The following is a 17,319-nucleotide window of genomic DNA, read 5'->3' on the forward strand; positions in this document are numbered from 1 at the left end:
CTGGACAGCAGTACAGTCCAGGAGGTAGCTGTTGGTATCTTGGCCAGGGTGGTGGTAATGAAGGTGGTGAGAAGTGGCTGGCTTCTGGACATACTTTGAGAGAGGGGCCGAGAGAATCTCCTGACCAGTTGGATGTGGAGTGTGGGAGAAAGAGAGCACGCCAGGCCCCCTCCGAGGTTTGGGGACTGAGCAAGTAGCATTTGTGGGTCAAATGCCCTATCTGTGTTTCCTTTCACTTCCAGTGCCACACAGGGAAAGTCCCAAGGTTGTGAGTAGCAGGACTGCCCTGACAGCGGGCCACACAGGGAAAGCAAGGGCTCCCCAGAGGAGTTCATCTGAGGCCTGGTCATAATCACTCCATCGTGGAGTGATCAGCAGTGGGCGGATCTTTACTCATAAGCGTGCCCTGAGACAACATGGAATAGTTAATGTACAAAAGGCACAGCACACAAACCTAGAGAACCTTAAGTATTACAACCCAACGGAAGCTTGTTTCTAACAGTGTAATTACCATAATCCTCCCTCCCCACAAGCCACTAGTATGATTATCTGCTGGTTCACTGTTTCAGTGGAATGCGTTAAAAATAAAATACCCTTAGTGAATCCACCCATGGGAGAGAGAATTGACACGATCTTATTTCTGCAGGTGCGGAAAAACTTCCAAATCTTTTGACATGGTGAATTAGATATGCTGGAGGGGAGAATTTGTGGGTGGAGGGGTGAACAGCAACACAACTGCTAGGAGTGAATACAAGGTGAGGTATACCCAGGACACTTTCTAAGCATGCCTGTAGCTTCAGTATCCAGTACAGTAGATGTCAGAGTAAAGAAAATGAACAAGAGCCAAAGAGAGGCCTTACAGAATGGTGAAAGGATCAGTACACCAGGGAGACATAAAGATCCTAAATGTGTACACACCAAACAACAGAGCCTCAAAGTACATGAAGGAAAAACTGGTGGAGCTGAAAGGAGAAAGTGCCAGATCTAAAATTATAGTGGGGGCTTTCCACACCCACCTCCCCCTTAGCAAGTGACAGAATTGCTAGAGAGAAAATCAGCAAGGATATAGGAGACCTGATTAACACAGTAAACTAATGAGATCTGCATGACATAAATAGAACAGTCTGCGCAACAACAGCAGAATACAGTTTTTTTCCCCGAGGGTCTCTGTAACATTCACCAAGTTAGACCATCTCCTCGACCATCAGACAAGCGTCAGTAAATTCAAAAAGAATTGAGGGACTTCCCTGGTGGCGCAGTGGTTAAGAATCCGCCTTCCAGTGCAGGGGACGCAGGTTTGAGTCCCGGTCAGGAAGATCCGACATGCCGCAGAGCAGTTAAGCCCGTGCGCTTGAACTACTGAGCTGCGCTCTAGAGCCCTCGAGCCACAACTACTGAGCCCGCGTGCCTAGAGCCCAAGCTCCGCGACGAGAAGCCGCCGAAACGGGAAGCCCGTGCACCACAACGAAGAGTAGCCCCCGCTCGCCTCAAGTAGAGAAAGCCCGTGTGCAGCAAAGAAGACCCAACACTGCCATAAATAAAGAAATAAAATTATTTAAAAAAATAAAAAAGGAAGACTTGAAATCTCCCAGAGTGTGTTTCCTGGCCATGATGGAATCAAATTAGAAAACAGTAATAGAAAGCAAAAAGAAGAATCCCTAAACACTTGCAAATGCTGGTTGACACATCATTCCAGGTTATCATTCACACCCTTGTTAAAAAAGTGCTGAAATTAGGAAGAGTTGCCTGCTGAGCTGAAAGGCATTTCAGGTTGGTCCAATAGAGAGCTCACTCTGGCTCTTTCAAACAGAGTATTGTTCAGGGCAAGGCTGGAGGGAGGGAGGCAGTTCAGGAGGCCTTTACATCAGTGCCGCCTGACATTAAAGCTCCAAGTGCACTGGCAAAGGAAGTCCAGCTAGCTTGCTGGTTGTTAGTGGAATCGGTTTGGCGGCTCCTTGGACTTGGGAAGCATGAGAGAGGTATTGGTGTGGTTGCTGGAAAGTCCTGAGAGAAGGCAAGATTCGGGGGCCTTCCTGGTATCTCTATGACTGGTGTCCAGTCTAACCCATGGATGCATACACCTCGGTTCTTTATCAGTCCTGCTCCACTGTTTTAAAAGTTTCAGTGCAGTTGTCCTCTCCTGCCTCCTCTTTCTCCTCCCTCTTTGTCGTCCTCTTCCTCATCCTGCTCCTCCTCGATTCTTCCCCTGATAGTGCCATCTGTTGGATAAGGCTGTCCTCTCTGCACAGGCAGAAGAGTGTCCTTTCTGAGGCTTGTGGGACTGGTCCCTTAGGCCAGGTTGGCACTTTGCCTGCCCTACCATGCTGTTAGCCTAAGACATGGAATGTGGTAAGTGGACCACAGATGTGTCTGCAAACTTGTATTTTTGTTCCTCTTTTCAGAATACAGTGATGGTGGTAGACCACCTCAAGGAAGAAAGAAAGGCTGGAGTTCTTTCCCAGGTAATTCTGGCGAGAGGAGCCCTCATTATGAACACGATAGATGTGAGCCTCAGCCCTCACAGCTCCAGGAGGATGATGGAAACGTGGTGAAGAGGGATGTCCAGGAGGACCCCGAAGTAAGACAGTAAGTGGCCAGGCAGCAGGGTTTGTGCACAGCAGCCCCTGGGACTATGCACCTCTCTCACGTTCCATGGACTTGTTTTTCTTCTCTCACTGCAAATCTGAGGCATGCTAGAAGTGAAATAATGGTTGAGCAATCCTAATTGTAGTGCTGGTGTCAAAGGCACGAGGGTGTACAGAAGACTTTCTTAGCACTTAAGGCCACTCACCCGCCTTCTCTCCATATCCCCCCTGCAGCTCTCCCTGTACCATCCCAGGCAACAAGAGAGGAGTGAGATGGCACAGTGAAGGCCACATGCATACTACTATGTGGAGAAACAGAAAACCTCTGGAGAGAGAAATGGGGGAGAACACACAAGATGGAACCCCAGAGAGCTGGTTCAGGGTCACAGTGAGTATCCTGAAAAATGTATGGAATGTGCAGGAGAGAAAAGGTAGGGGGAGCTGTGTTGGTCTCATGTAGAGATGCTGGTTCTTTCACTGGGGACAGTTTGTAATCTGTCCTTTTTATTACCAGGAGTTAACAGTCTTGTTCATCTAAGGGCAGGTTCAGAGAAGCAATGTAAAGGGAACAGGCTGACCGTGAGGAGAATGGAGGAGCCTGTCTCAAAGCAAAGATGGAAACTACTGCCAAGGATATGGAGCGACTCCACATTGGAGGTCTCAGTTTGGCAAGCTGAGTGTGGGAGACAGAGGGTCGAGCCTCTGGAGACCTTGTCTGAGGGGCAAGCAGTGTGTGCGCTGGGTAGGATCTCCTGCAAATTTATAAAAGGAACATCATCTCTGACACCTTGATTATGTGGAAGAGAGTTTGACTGGAGAGAAAGAGTACTTAGGAAATCCATATTACGCACACCCATAAGAAATCATGCCAGTGGTCCCTTCTTTACAAGCCCTTTCAAGCTCAGTAGAAGGCCGGGAAAGAACAGGAAAAGGTTCATCCTCCAGCCTAAATTCCCTGTTGTCTGTCCTCTCTCCCATGCCTTCTTTTCATCCTTAGATTCCTTGTGGGATAAAGTATGACAAGACATGGCTAATGAAGTCAATCCAGAGCCATTGCAGTGTCCCCTTCACTCCAGTGGACGTAAGAGAGGATGCCGAAGCCAGACGCGTGGGCACAGGGAAGGGGGAGAGAGAGACCTGGTTCAGCAGGGTCTGTTGGCTTCTGATTCTATTGCTGTTGTATTCAATCCCTGTAGTTCCACTTTGTGAAAAATGGGGCTCGATTCTTTGTCCAGGAAGCTAGCACTGCCTGTGCATTGATGGATGTCAGCTACAAGATACATGACGAGGAGAGAGGAAAGGTGTGTGTTGAGGGCGTTACGTGTACCTCACCCTGAGGTTGGAGTACAGGCCAGGGGCTGGGTTTTTTTTGTTTGTTTGTTTGTTTGTTTTGCGGTACGCGGGCCTCTCACCATTGTGGCCTCTCCCGTCGCGGAGCACAGGATCCAGACGCCCAGGCGCAGCGGCCGCGGCTCACGGTCCCAGCCACTCTGCGGCACGTGGGATCCTCCCGAATCGGGGCACGAACCCGTGTCCCCTGCATCGGCAGGCGGACGCTCAACCACTGCGCCACCAGGGAAGCCCCTGGTTTTCTTCTTTGGAACTAGAGTTCCTGGTGCTTACCCCACCTCTTCTTGCTGTAGATACCTGTCTTTGTCAGGCCCTCCGCTGTTCCCTACTCTGTGCGGTATAAGTTGAAGCCAGAAGAAATGGAGCAGCTAAAGGTAATGCAGATGCAAGGCATGTTGTGTGCCAATGCTCAGACCCACCTCTCCTTCTTCCAGTCCCCCATCCCGCTCGCCCCCGATTTCCCTGCCACCACCACAGCCTCAGAGCGACTCTCTCCATCTCTCTCTCTGCAGCTGACCTTGAGCAAACGATTTGATGTCTCCCAGCAAGCTCTTGACCTCCAGAGTCTCCGCCTTGACCCAGGTACGGCTGACAGCAGTAATTCTAGGGCGTGCGAGGGCACAGGGGTCTTCCTGGAGGGAGACTTAGGGATGGTAACGTGGGGAGGGGCTGGTGCTGGCCCCACACCCCACTCAGCCATCTGATTCCCTCCCCTCTCCTTCCTGAAGACTTGGTGGGCTATGATATTGATATATTTCTGAATCGAAGAAGCTGCATGACTGCCACCCTGCAGGTCATCGAAAAGAATTTCCCTAAGGTGAGGCTGTAGGCCCAGTGCTGGTATTAGGGTAGGGGGTGGAAGAGATGGGGAGGAGAGCAGATTTGTCTCCAAGGTCCTAGATAGTAACCTTCACTCTACCTCTTCTTGCCCCAAAGCTGTTGTCCTTGAACTTGAGCAACAACAAACTGTACCAGCTGAATGGCCTGTCTGACATTATACAGATGGCCCCCACGGTCAAGATCCTGAACCTCTCCAAAAATGAGGTGAGAAGAGGGAGCCAGGTCAAAGTTGGGTTGAGAGTAGGGGCGGGCATGTTATTGGCCATCAGAGTGATGACAGGAGGCAGATGAAGGTACCTGTGTGGGAGGGAGGGGTCTGGGGGTGCAGGGATCCAGATGTCCCTCTTTCCCTGGGATTCCTTTTCCCACTTCCGCGCCATATTTCTCAGCTGACGTCGATGTGGGAGTTGAGCAATATGCAAGGGCTGAAGCTTGAAGAGCTGTGGCTGCAAGGGAGCCCATTGTGTGACACCTTCCCAGACCAGTCCACCTATGTAAGGTCAGTGTGAACACCCTGTCACCCTTCTTGGTGACCTTCACCCATGGGTGCCTAGACTATCTGTGACAGTGCCCCTTTGCCAAAGGTGGCAGCCCTGGTCTTCTGGGAGGATCACAGGCCCCAACTTCTGCTCTCTCTGTGCCTATCACCGGTGAGGAGTTTCCTTCCCCTGACCTGCTCACCTCTGCAGGCGCTCTGGGGTCTGTTTCCAGCTCTCTGCGCCCAGCTATATTCCAGCAAGGCCTCCCAAGAGTGTGCCCCAGGAAGCAGGACTTCTCCTCCTCACCAGGACCAGGAGCGACCAGCCTTGATCCAGATGCTGGCGCCCTGGACTGAGACGGGTCCTCCTGTCCAGGGCCTCTTGCTGAGAGAAGCCTTCCTTCTTCGTGCTGAGATGGGGTTTGCCTCCCCCGTTCTGAGAGGGGCCCTCTTCCCCTTCCTCCAAAGGGATCCCCCCTCCTCTCCCAGGTTGACATGGGGGCTTTCCTGCGCCATGCTGAGGGCTGAGGCCATGGGTGGCTGCTGTCATGACATCCATTCTGCTGGCCCAATGCCAGGAGCTGGACCCTCCTTGGGAGAAAGCAGGGCTCCTTGAGTCAAGGGGCCAGACGTGGGCCCCTGCCAGTGATCAGAGGGCTTCCTGAGGCAGGAGTGGAAGGCAGAGGGCAGAGGTGGTAGATGAGAGAGAAGGACAGGCCTCTGAGGGGCACTTCCCATCCCTCCCTGCACACGTCACATCATCCCGCCTGGTCCTTCACAGGAGCCCTGGGCAGCCTGAGACAGGTATGATTCCTCAGATAAAGAACCAACTCAGACAGTTGCAGGGGTCATCGGGAGAGAAGACAGTGATCATCAGAGGGGGCCACGGATCCTCAACCCCATACTGAGCTGGGACCTGACCCTTTCCTCCTTCTGAGGAAGATCTGCCCCCATGGCTGCTCGGTTTCCCGTGCCCAAGTCTGGCTGAGCTCACACAGGTGACATAGTTTCAGCCAGCATCCAGTGGGCCCCCAGCCCAACATGTGCATATTTTCCATTCCTACCTGGTGTGTCTGGGCGATTCTGGGGCAGGTGAAGAGCTGCAACAGGTGTGCCTTTTCCCCTTTCTTCTCTCTTCTTCCCTGACCCCGACCACTGGAGAGCTTCTTTTCCTTCCCTTTGTTTTCTCTCTCTCCCTTGTCTCTGTGCCCCTATGTCTCTCTCATCTCTCCTTTCCTACCTTCACTCCCTTTCTGTCTTCATCCCCTCCATCTCCCTCCCCGAGCCCCACCTCACTCACCTCACTGTCCCAGCATCCTGGGCCATCCCGGGGGGTGTCGGGGTCTTGCCAGAGTGCTGGACCCCCAGTGAGGTAGCAGAGCCCCGGGCTCCCAATCCATCCCCTCTTCTCCCCACAGCATTCAGTGGGGCCCTGGAGGAAGGGAGGGAGGAGAAGGAAGCCCTGCAGCACGAGTTTGAAATGCTGGTCCCTGTGGCACTGGAGAAGGGAGTCCGAGTAGTCTGGGTGGGAGCTACCAAGGCGAAGGAGAGGAAGGGAGGGAGGGGAGGAATATTAAAGTGAAGGTACTGAGAGAGATGAGGAGACAGTGCCTTTCAGACAGTAAGATGACAGATGCTCAGTGCTCAACAGGCAAGTGGACCGAAAACCCTTAAAATCAGGAGCAGAGGTGGGCAAAGGGTGCTGCTGGATTGGCCAGAACACACTGATCTCTGTTTATGGTATTACTGTTTTAACTCAAAGGAAGCATTGCAACCTTGAACTATCAACCACCTCTTCTCTATTTTTGGTTTTGGACAGGGCCATCAGAGAATGTTTCCCAAAGTTGTTAAGCCTGGTAAGTGCCTACGTAAATCATTGTCTCTTACGAATGTCGGTGGCCTCTGCACCTGCCCTCAAGCCCTTTGGGTCTTGCCTAGATCACATATTGGCATTAGAACCTTAACCATTTTGGGGGACAGGGACTCCTGAAAATGACATGGATATACTTGCTGGAAAAATACCCATAAATACACACACGCACACACACAAGTTGAATATAACACTAGAGACTTCCAGGACCTCATGATGAAGACATCCACTGTAAGCTTTCCCATGGAATTTCCAGGTCCCTTTCACACCTGACCTCTGACCCTCACCCTCCAGGGCCCATCCTTTTCCCAGATCATCCAGGGCCACTCCCCTGGTCTCCACTCCTGACTTCCTCTTCCCTTCTCCAGGATGGCCAGGAGTTACCGTCACCAGTGACCGTTGACGTTGACACTCCCTACATAGTAAAGCCCTGCAAGGTGAGGAAAAGGATCAAACAACATTTGGGGTGTTGCAGGGAGGCTTTATCTACTGCATAGTCTCAAGTGCCATTTGATTCCAAGGAAGCTACTTTGGATCTGATGAGCTGAAGAGCCTAGTCCTGCAATTCCCGAAGCAGTAAGTATCTCTGGGAAGGTGAGCAAGGGGGGCAGGTCTAGGACAGGTGAGGCCACCTAAGCACAGGTCTGCTCAGGGGAGTTTTCAAGTCCATTTGAGGTCCAGACCACAGAGATAGGCTGTCTTCATTGCTCCTCCTTAGGTACTACTTGATCCATGACTATGGAGACAGACAGGGTCTCGCGGGTGCTTATCACGAGGAGGCCTGCTTCTCCCTGACGATTCCCTTCCACCCCGAGGACCCAGCCCCGTGAGTATCACAGCACAGGCTGTGCTCCTGGGCCGTGTGGCCCCCCAGCAGACACAGGCCAGCTCCTGCAAACACCCACCACCCACTGTTGCTCTTTGTCTCCTAGAAGCAGCTTGTGCGAGTATTTCAAGGACAGCAGGAATATGAAGAAGCAGGAATATGAAGGACCCCTGTGAGTGTGTGATGGGAAGACTGGGTGGGAAAGGGCGGTGAAGGGGTCAATCATAGGGCCCAGGGCGTGGCAGCCCCTGACCTTCGCTCGCTTCCCCTCCCCTCACAGACCTGCGGGTCCAGCTGCTGAAGCCCACAAAACGTGTCATTTTGCACACTCTCTGTGTGTTGCCCAAGACTCAACATGACTTCAGCTCCTTCTGGTGGACACGTGGTTCCAGATGGTGAGTGCCTGCTTCCTCCCTCGGGCAGGCCCAGGAAGCCGCAGGTGGATGGGAGGTGGATGTGGTGTCTGGGCACCTCAACTCTTCCCTTTCAGGGAACGATGCTCTGCTTCTCTGTCAACGGGCTGTTCAAGGAAGGTGAGTGTGTGTAGACCCCCTCCCCAGATTCCCCACTGCTCCCTTCCCATGGCCAGGCTCATTCCCTTAACCACCCAGCTTCTCTGACCCCTCTGTCACCTTCCCTTCCCTTCCCTTCTCTTCCCTGACCCCTTCCCTTCCCTTCCTTGCCCTTCCCTTACCTTACCTGCCTTTCCCCTCCTTTCCCCTCCCCTCCCTTTCTCTTCCCTTCCCTTCCCTTCCCTTCTTTTCCCTTCCCCTCCCTTCCCTTCCCTTCCCATCCCTTCATTTCCCTCCCCCTCACTCCCCTCCCCTCCTGTCTATTCCCTCCCCTCCCCTCCCCTCCCTCCCCTTCCTCTCTGTGTTCTCCAACCCTCAGTCTTCCCACAGAACACCCAAGTCTGAGCTCTGTCTGTGCCTGTCTGCCCTCCACACCCTGGGTGTTGGGGACACAGGCTGTGGAGTTTGGTGGCTCTCAACCCAAATACTTACTCTGAGAACTTGGGCCATTAATTAAACTCGCAGTTTCCGCATTTGCACAATGGGGTAGTAGTATCCACCTCTTGGGCGGCTGTGAAAAATGCACCCCGTGAACTTGGGCAGTGGTCGTCAGGGGCCCTGTCACTGGGTGCAGACTGCTCCTATACTTGCCCTCCCCATACCCGACACCCTGGCCCCCGTGAACAACTGCCCTCTCAGCATGAGTGTCCAGTCACACCCTGACTGGGGACCGCTGTGTGAGCGTGTACAGCACGTGCAGCTGTAAGGGGTACTGTTGTTTGTTTGCTGTTGAAGTGGAAGGAAGTTCTCAGGGCTGTTTGCGTGCCTTCACCCGGACCTTCACCACTACCCCTGCCAGCTATTCCAGGTGAGAGCCCTGTTGTGGGTGGGAATGTCCATCCCAGCCTGGGCTCGGGGGCGTGGGAATGTGGTGGTGCAGATCTTAGGTTTACTCGGTATTGTGGAAAGCCAGCAGGGGGATCCCAAGAGCAGTGTAACCTAGTGGTTAAGAAGAGCATGGGCTCTGGAATCGGCCTATGCGTTATCTCCTTGACCTAACACTCACTCGCTCTGTGACCTTGGTCAAGTCGCATGACCTCTCTGTGACTCAGTGTCTCCTTCCAAGAATGGGGATCAGACTGTCCACCCCTTGGGGTGTGGTAAAGTGTAAATACAAAATTGCCCGTGGGTTGGGGATAAACCTATAAATCGAGTGAAGGTGGAAGACAGTCTCTCCAAAGGTGGGCTTTGTGGGGAGGGGCAGAGGTACCAGTCAAGGAACCGGGGAGACAGACACAGGAGGGACGTGGAAGGAATCTGGTTGCTGAGTGCCAGTGGGAGCAAGATTGTTGTTAGGGGTGTGGTGGTGTTCACCTGTCCAGTTATCTGAGTGACCATTTTTCCTTCAGTCTTTTCATCATGAATGACGAGCTGTTTGTATGGGATGTCAGCCCTAAAAAGAGCAAGAGCACATTCTCCATCCCAGTACCCACACCCTCCACAAGCTCCATGCCCAGTTTCTACTGGGAGCAGCAGCAAATGGTACAAGCTTTCTCCACTCAGTCTGGGATGAACCTCCAGTGGTCTCAGAAGTGAGTATTTTGTGTGCATGAGGATAAGAGAGAGCTGGGAGAATGAGGGAATTAAAAAGGGAACACACAGACAATTTGGAAAAATAAGTATTTGGGTATTTTGCTTCCAGAAAAAAAGGAAGCTCATGAAAAACGTATCCTAATTTTATGATGATATATGTGAAGCATTTTAAAAATAATATTATGCTCAGATGACATGATCTTTTATATGGAAAATCCTAAGAAATTTGCTAAGATACTGTAAGAATACATAAACAAGTTCAGCAGAATCTCAGGATATAAGATCAATACACAAAAATCATTTGTATTTCTATGCACTTACAATGAAAAATCCTAAATTGAAATTAAGAAAACAATTTGGTTTATCGTAGAACCAAAAAGAATAAATACTTAGAAAGAAATGTAACTAAAGAAGTGAGAAACTTATACTTTAAAATCTTCAAAACATTGTTGGAATAACTTAAACAAAACCTCAAAAAAATGGAAGGACATTCTGTGTTTGTAGACTGGAAGACTTAATATTGTTAAGATGATAATACTATTCAAAGTGGTCTACAGAGTCTACACCATATCTATCAAAGTCACTGTTGGCTCCTTTCCAGAAATTGATAAGGTGATTCTACAATTCACATGGAAATGCAATAGACTCAGAGTAGTCAAAGCAATATTGAAAGGGAATAAAGTTGAGAACTCACAAGTCCTGATCTTCACAATTTCAAAACTTACTACAAAGGTACTATAATCAAGACTGTATGACACTGACTTTTGATTGGTGAATGCAATAGAACTGAGAGTCGAGAATGAAACCCTGACACTTGTAGCCAATTAATTTTCAATAGGTGCCAAAATAATTAATGGAGAAAAAAATAGTCTTTTAAACAGGTGGTTCTGGGACACATGGGTATTAACATGCAAAAAAATAATAATTTTGACCCCTATCACACACCGTATACAAATATTGACTCAAAATGGATCAAAGGCCTAATGTAGAGTCTACAACTGTAAAAACCCTTACTGACTTTTTTCACTTAGTATGATAACCTCTAGGTCCATCCATGTTGCTGCAGCTGGCATTATTTCATTCTTTTTAATGGCTGAGTAATATTCCATTGTGTATATGTACCACACTTTCTTTATCCATTCCTCTGTTGATGGACATTTAGGTTGCTTCCATGTCTTGGCTATTGTACATAGTGCTAAAATGAACATTGGGCTGCATGTATCTTTTCGAATTATGGTTTTCTCTGGATATATGCTCAGGAGTGGGATTGCTGGATCATACAGTACCTCCATTTTTAGTTTTTTTAAGGAACCTCCGTACTGTTCTCCATAGTGGCTGTATCAATTTACATTCCCACCAACAGTGTAGGAGGGTTCCCTTTTCTCCACACCCTCTCCAGCATTTATTATTTGTAGATTTTTTGATGATGGCCATTCTGACCCGTGTGTGGTGACACCTCATTGTAGTTTTGATTTGCATTTCTCTAATAATTAGTTATGTTGAGCATCTTTTCATGTGCTTTTTGGCCATCTGTATGTCTTCTTTGGAGAAATGTCTGTTTAGATCTTCTGCCCATTTTTTGATTGGGTAAGTGAAGTAAGACAGAGAAAGACAAATATCATATATCACTTATATGTGGAATATAATAAAAACAATACCAATGAACTTATTTACAAATCAGAAACAGACTCACAGTTCTCGAAATGAAACCTTATGGTTACCAAAGGGGAAATGTGGGGGGGAAGTGATAAATTAGGAGATTGGGATTAACATATACACACTACTATATATAAAATAGATAACTAATAAGGACCTACTGTATAGCACAAAGAACTCTACTCAATATTCTGTAATAACCTATATGGGAAAAGAATCTGAAAAAGAATGGAGTTATATATAACTGATTCACTTTGTTGTATAACTGAAACTAACACAACATTGTAAGTAAATTAACTCCAATAAAATATAAAAAAACACTTAGATGAAAACAGAGGTGTATATCTTCATGACCTTGAATTAGGCAACGGTTTCTTGTATATAACACCAAAAGCACAAGCAACCAAAGAAACAAGTAAATTGCTCTTCATCAAAAGTAAAAACTTCTGGGCTTCCCTGGTGGCGCAGCGGTTAAGAGTCCACCTGCCGATGCAGGGGACACAGGTTTGTGCCCCGGTCTGGGAAGATCCCACATGCTGCAGAACGGCTGAGCCCATGAGCCATGGCTGCTGGGCCTGCACGTCCGGAGCCTGTGCTCCGCAACGGGAGAGGCCACAACAGTGAGAGGCCCGCGTACCGCAAAAAAAAAAAAAAGTAAAAACTTCTGTACATTAAAGGACACTATCAAGAAAGTGAAAATACAACCCACAAAATGGGAGAAAATATTTGCAAATCTCGTATCTGATAAGATCTACTATCTAGAATATTGAAGGATTTCACAACTCAACAATCAAAAGATAAATATCCCATTTAAAAATGGAGAAAGGATTTGAATAGATATTTCTCTAAAGATTGTATACAAGTGACCAACAAGCACATGAAAACGTGCTCAACATCATTAATCATTAGGAAAATACAAATCAGAACAACAACTTCACATACGCTAAGATGGCTTTAATCAATGAAACAAAAGATAAGCGTAGGTGAGGATGTGGAGAAATTAGAACTCTCATATATTACAGGTATCAAGGTTCAGTGGAGCACTCACTTTGGGAAAAAAATTTGGCAGTTCCTCAAAATGTTAAACACGGATTTACCAAATGACCCAGTAATCCTACTCCCAAGTATCTACCAGGAGAAATGAGAACATACGTTCACTCTAAAACTTGTTCAGGAACGTTCATAGCAGCATTATTGATAATAGCCGAAAAGTGGAAACAACCCAAATGTCCTTTAGCTGACGCATGGATGAATAAATCTGGTACATCCATATAGTAGAATATTATTCACTCATAAAAATGTACAGTTCTGATATATGTCATAACATGATCAACCTTGAAAACATTATGCTAAGTGAAAAGCCAGTCACAAAAGTTGAATATAGTGTGAAATGTCCAGAATCGGCAAATCCACAGGGACCAAAAGCAGATTAGTGGTTGCCAGGTTCTGGGGGAAGGGGAGGAATAGGGAGTGATCACTAATGGTTAAGGAGTTTCTTTTCAAGGTGATAAAACTATTTTGGAATTAGATAGTTGTGCAATCTTGTGGATATCCTAAAAAGCACTGACTTGTATTCTTTAAAATAGTGTGTACATTATATCTCAAAAAAAGATGGCTGGAAATTTGTACTTAAAAATGTTTCACTTAACGGCTATCATCAAAAAATCTACAGACAATAAATGCTGGAGAGGGTGTGGAGAAAAGGGAACCCTCTTGCACTGTTGGTGGGAATGTAAATTGATACAGTCACTATGGAGAACAGTATGGAGGTTCCTTAAAAAACTACAAATAGAACTACCATATGACCCAGCAATCCCAGTACTGGGCATATACCCTGAGAAAACCATAATTCAAAAAGAGTCATGTACCACAATGTTCATTGCAGCTCTATTTACAATAGCCCAGAGATGGAAACAACCTAAGTGCCCATCATCGGATGAATGGATAAAGAAGATGTGGCACTTATATACAATGTAATATTACTCAGCCATAAAAAGAAACAAAATTGAGTTATTCGTAGTGAGGTGGATGGACCTAGAGTCTGTCATACAGAGTGAAGTAAGTCAGAAGGAGAAAAATAAATACCGTATGCTAACACATATATATGGAATCTAAAAAAAAAAAAGGTCATGAAGAACCTAGGGGTAAGACAGGAATAAAGACACAGACTTACTGGAGGACGGACTTGAGGATATGGGGAAGGGGAAGAGTGAGCTGTGACAAAGTGAGAGAGTGGCATGTACATATATACACTACCAAATGTAAAATCGATAGCTAGTGGGAAGCAGCCGCATAGCACAGGGAAATCAGCTCGGTGCTTTGTGACCACCCAGAGGGGTGGGATAGGGAGGGTGGGAGGGAGGGAGACGCAAGAGGGAAGAGATATGGGGATATATGTATAGGTATAACTGATTCACTTTGTTAGAAAGCAGAAACTAACACACCATTGTAAACAATTATATTCCAATAAAGATGTTAAAAAAAAAGACTAGTATGGAATCTAAAAGAAAAAGAAAGATTCTGACGAACCTAAGGGTAGGACAGGAATAAAGATGCAGACATAGAATGGACTTGAGGACACGGGGAGGGGGAAGGGAAAACAAAACAAAAACAAAAGCAAAAAAATTTTTCACTTGTTATTTTCTTGAACATCTTCCTTGATCAGTGTATATTAAGTTCCCTTGTTCTTTTGCACAGCTCTACTTTTGTGTTTTGAATTCTAGTGGGCATGAATGCTAGTGATAGATGGTTTGCTTTTCACTGGGTCTTTCTTCGTCATTACACATAGTGTTCATACTGGTACATGTGTCCCAGCAAGAAAGTGGCATAGATTTAGCGGTGTCATTGCATGGTCAGCGTGACTCTACTGTGGTACTAATGGAGATCACCTGTTGTTCTCCCACTGCAGGTACCTTCAGGACAACGAATGGAACTACACCAGAGCTGGTCAGGTCTTAAGTATGCTCAAGGTGAGGTCTGGGAATCAAGTGGGTTAAAGATGAATGTTTCTGGGCCTTCAGGGAGGCCAAGAAGGTGGAGGCCGGTGGCCTAAGAATGGAACTTGGGGAACTGGCTCTTCTGACATCGCGACTCCTTCTCTCCAGACCAAGTGCAAGATCCCAGAAGAGGCCTTCAAAGAAATCCCCTAAAAGGAGTGCTTGGATGCCGTCTTTGTCTTCATCCATATCATCATTGTTTCTCTTTTCTCCAGCCTCAGGCCATGCCCATGAACAGGGTTGGAGGCCTGGCCGACAAAGAATGCAGAGTTACCTTGTAGGCCAGGTAACATAGCCAACTGAAGGGTCAGTTGTTTCTGTATTTTCCACACTCACAATTGCTGTTTGTTTTCATAATAAAGAGTGATGTTGCATGTTGTATGTTGTGTGTTCTGCATTGCTATTCCCTGCCCCAATCATGAGCCAGTGAGTCCAGGCCTGAAAGGCCTTGGTTGCCTTCCTGCCCGACCCCCATTGACCCTGGCAATCCCTAGCAGATATATCAGGCTTGACTCCATAGGTAGTTTGTCAATAAATTCTGATGAGAGGGGACGTGATATGCGTCCAGGGATTGGTTTTTGGAGGCAGAGTGACTCAGTCAAATGCTCTACCTAGACACTCTCAGAAACAGGCATATGACCCGGAACAACAGAGACTTTGCAAGGGATGCCGACTGGCTAGTGGAGGGCTTTGTAAGGAAGGAGGAAGATGAGGATGAACATGTTTTACTTCTTGTCCATAATCATTTCCAAAGACCATACCGTGAACAATTTCAAGATTTGCATACAGGTGAATGAGAAACAGGCCTTTTCACACCTCTCACCATGCTTCCATAAGGATTCTCATCCATCCACTGTACTGCCCCCTCTCCCTTTCTGAAGGTGCACTGTGGGAGGGATCTCACTTCAGTACCTTAGAGTAGGGGAGAGTCAGCCTGTCTGCCCATGCATTTCTCATGTGCTTGAGCCATTTAATTTCACTTCCAAACAAACAACAATAACATGGAATCTCACATTATGGTCAGGTCTGTGTGACCTTTCTCATAAATGCAATTAGCAGTAGAGAATTGCAGGCAAGCGTTGAAAGGGACACTTGCACAACTTATTTTCTGTACTTCTGTAATTTTTGCACTTTAGACAACAAGCGGGCATAATTTTTGAAATTAAAATAATAGCAGTACCAAATTTCAAGTTACAATCGTATAATTGAACACACAGGTGAGGTACCACCAGTTTACAAATGATGCCTCCATTTTTGGGTCTTGAATAAGTTATTTCCTATCACTTGCCACTTTTCAGTTCTTTATGTCATTTACATGAAGGATCCATATATTGGCTTGTGAATGTCTTTAAAAATATGAACTAAGGAGATGATTGCCATTACATAAGGAATAATTCCATGTTATTCCAGTAGTGCCTCAACGATCAGAGACAGTCTTGGCATTCTCACCTAAAGAACTGAACAGAGATCACAGTGTATACTTCTCAGCTGCACTGTGAAGAATAGAGGTAGACTCAGATGTAAACCAACAATTGCATTGTCTGGCTCAATTCAGGCTCTCCAAGCTGTTTGAGTTCCCTCGTGGGCAGGGAAAATGGAACTCATCACATGGCCCCTCTACTTCCTCTCTCTACATCATCAGGCTTCCACATCCTTCACCTCCTTCCCTAGCCAGCTCAGATGCTGCCTTTGTCTTCCATTCACTTGTTCTCCTGCCAATTCCTTGCTTTCAATTCCCTTGCTCTCATGATCCTAGGCAAATGCTAACCCTGCAGCCTGACTCTCTCTCTGTCTCTGTCTCTCTTTTTAATCTCCAACTAACTTGTGTGCCTTCCCTCAGAATTGCTCTGGCTCCTGTGTGGTACTTTCTACCCCCAACACTTTGTCCCAGAACTTTTGTCTGAACTGATGCCCTTACCCCTGGGATCCCTGCTTGTACCCCCCACCCCCAGCCATACTACTGCTTATATTCCAAAATATGTATTCCATTTATCCTATTTACCTGATCATAAAGTTTTAATGGTATCATTCCCTGAATGATCACAGGATTTCCCTCCAGGCACTACTCCTTATGATCCTACCACCCTGTAACCCCTGTGCTGGAGAAAGCCAGTGTTTGGATGTGAACACTTCATTCCCTCAGTGGCCATATCGAAGGGAAGAAACCTCAGACCCATATCATGCAAGATTAGACATTGTACCTCACCCACACCAAAATAATATAAAGAAGGAAGAATTGGTGTTCAGCTGTTCTTAGCACCCTAACATGCATCAAAGAAAGGTGGTGAAGTACTGGTAGGAGGGCGCACTTCCTAGGGGTTGAGGATGGTGAGTGTCTGTGGCAGGGCCTGAAATTCTGCAGCTGTAACAGGATCCCAGGTGTGATGGTTAATTTTATGTGTCAAATTGTCTAGACTGTGGTACCCAGATATTTGGTCAAACACTATTATGGATATTTCTGTGAAGGCATTTTGGGGATGAGATTAATATTTAAATCAGTAGACTCTGAGTAAAGTAAATGACTCTCTATAATATAGGTGGGTCTCATCCAATTGGTTGAAGGCTTGAATAGAAAAATGACTGACCTCCCCAGAGGGAGAGGGAATTTTGCCA

The 17,319-nt window shown here is 47.2% G+C and overlaps 1 pseudogene; it reads left to right on the forward strand.

Annotated features, from left to right (window-relative positions):
- The first annotated feature begins 2,819 nt into the window (after positions 1–2,819).
- LOC137216619 (nuclear RNA export factor 2-like) lies at positions 2,820–14,859 on the forward strand (annotated as a pseudogene).
- The last annotated feature ends 2,460 nt before the right edge of the window (positions 14,860–17,319 follow it).

Source organism: Pseudorca crassidens, chromosome X, assembly GCF_039906515.1.
Source record: "Pseudorca crassidens isolate mPseCra1 chromosome X, mPseCra1.hap1, whole genome shotgun sequence".
NCBI lineage: Eukaryota > Metazoa > Chordata > Mammalia > Artiodactyla > Delphinidae > Pseudorca > Pseudorca crassidens.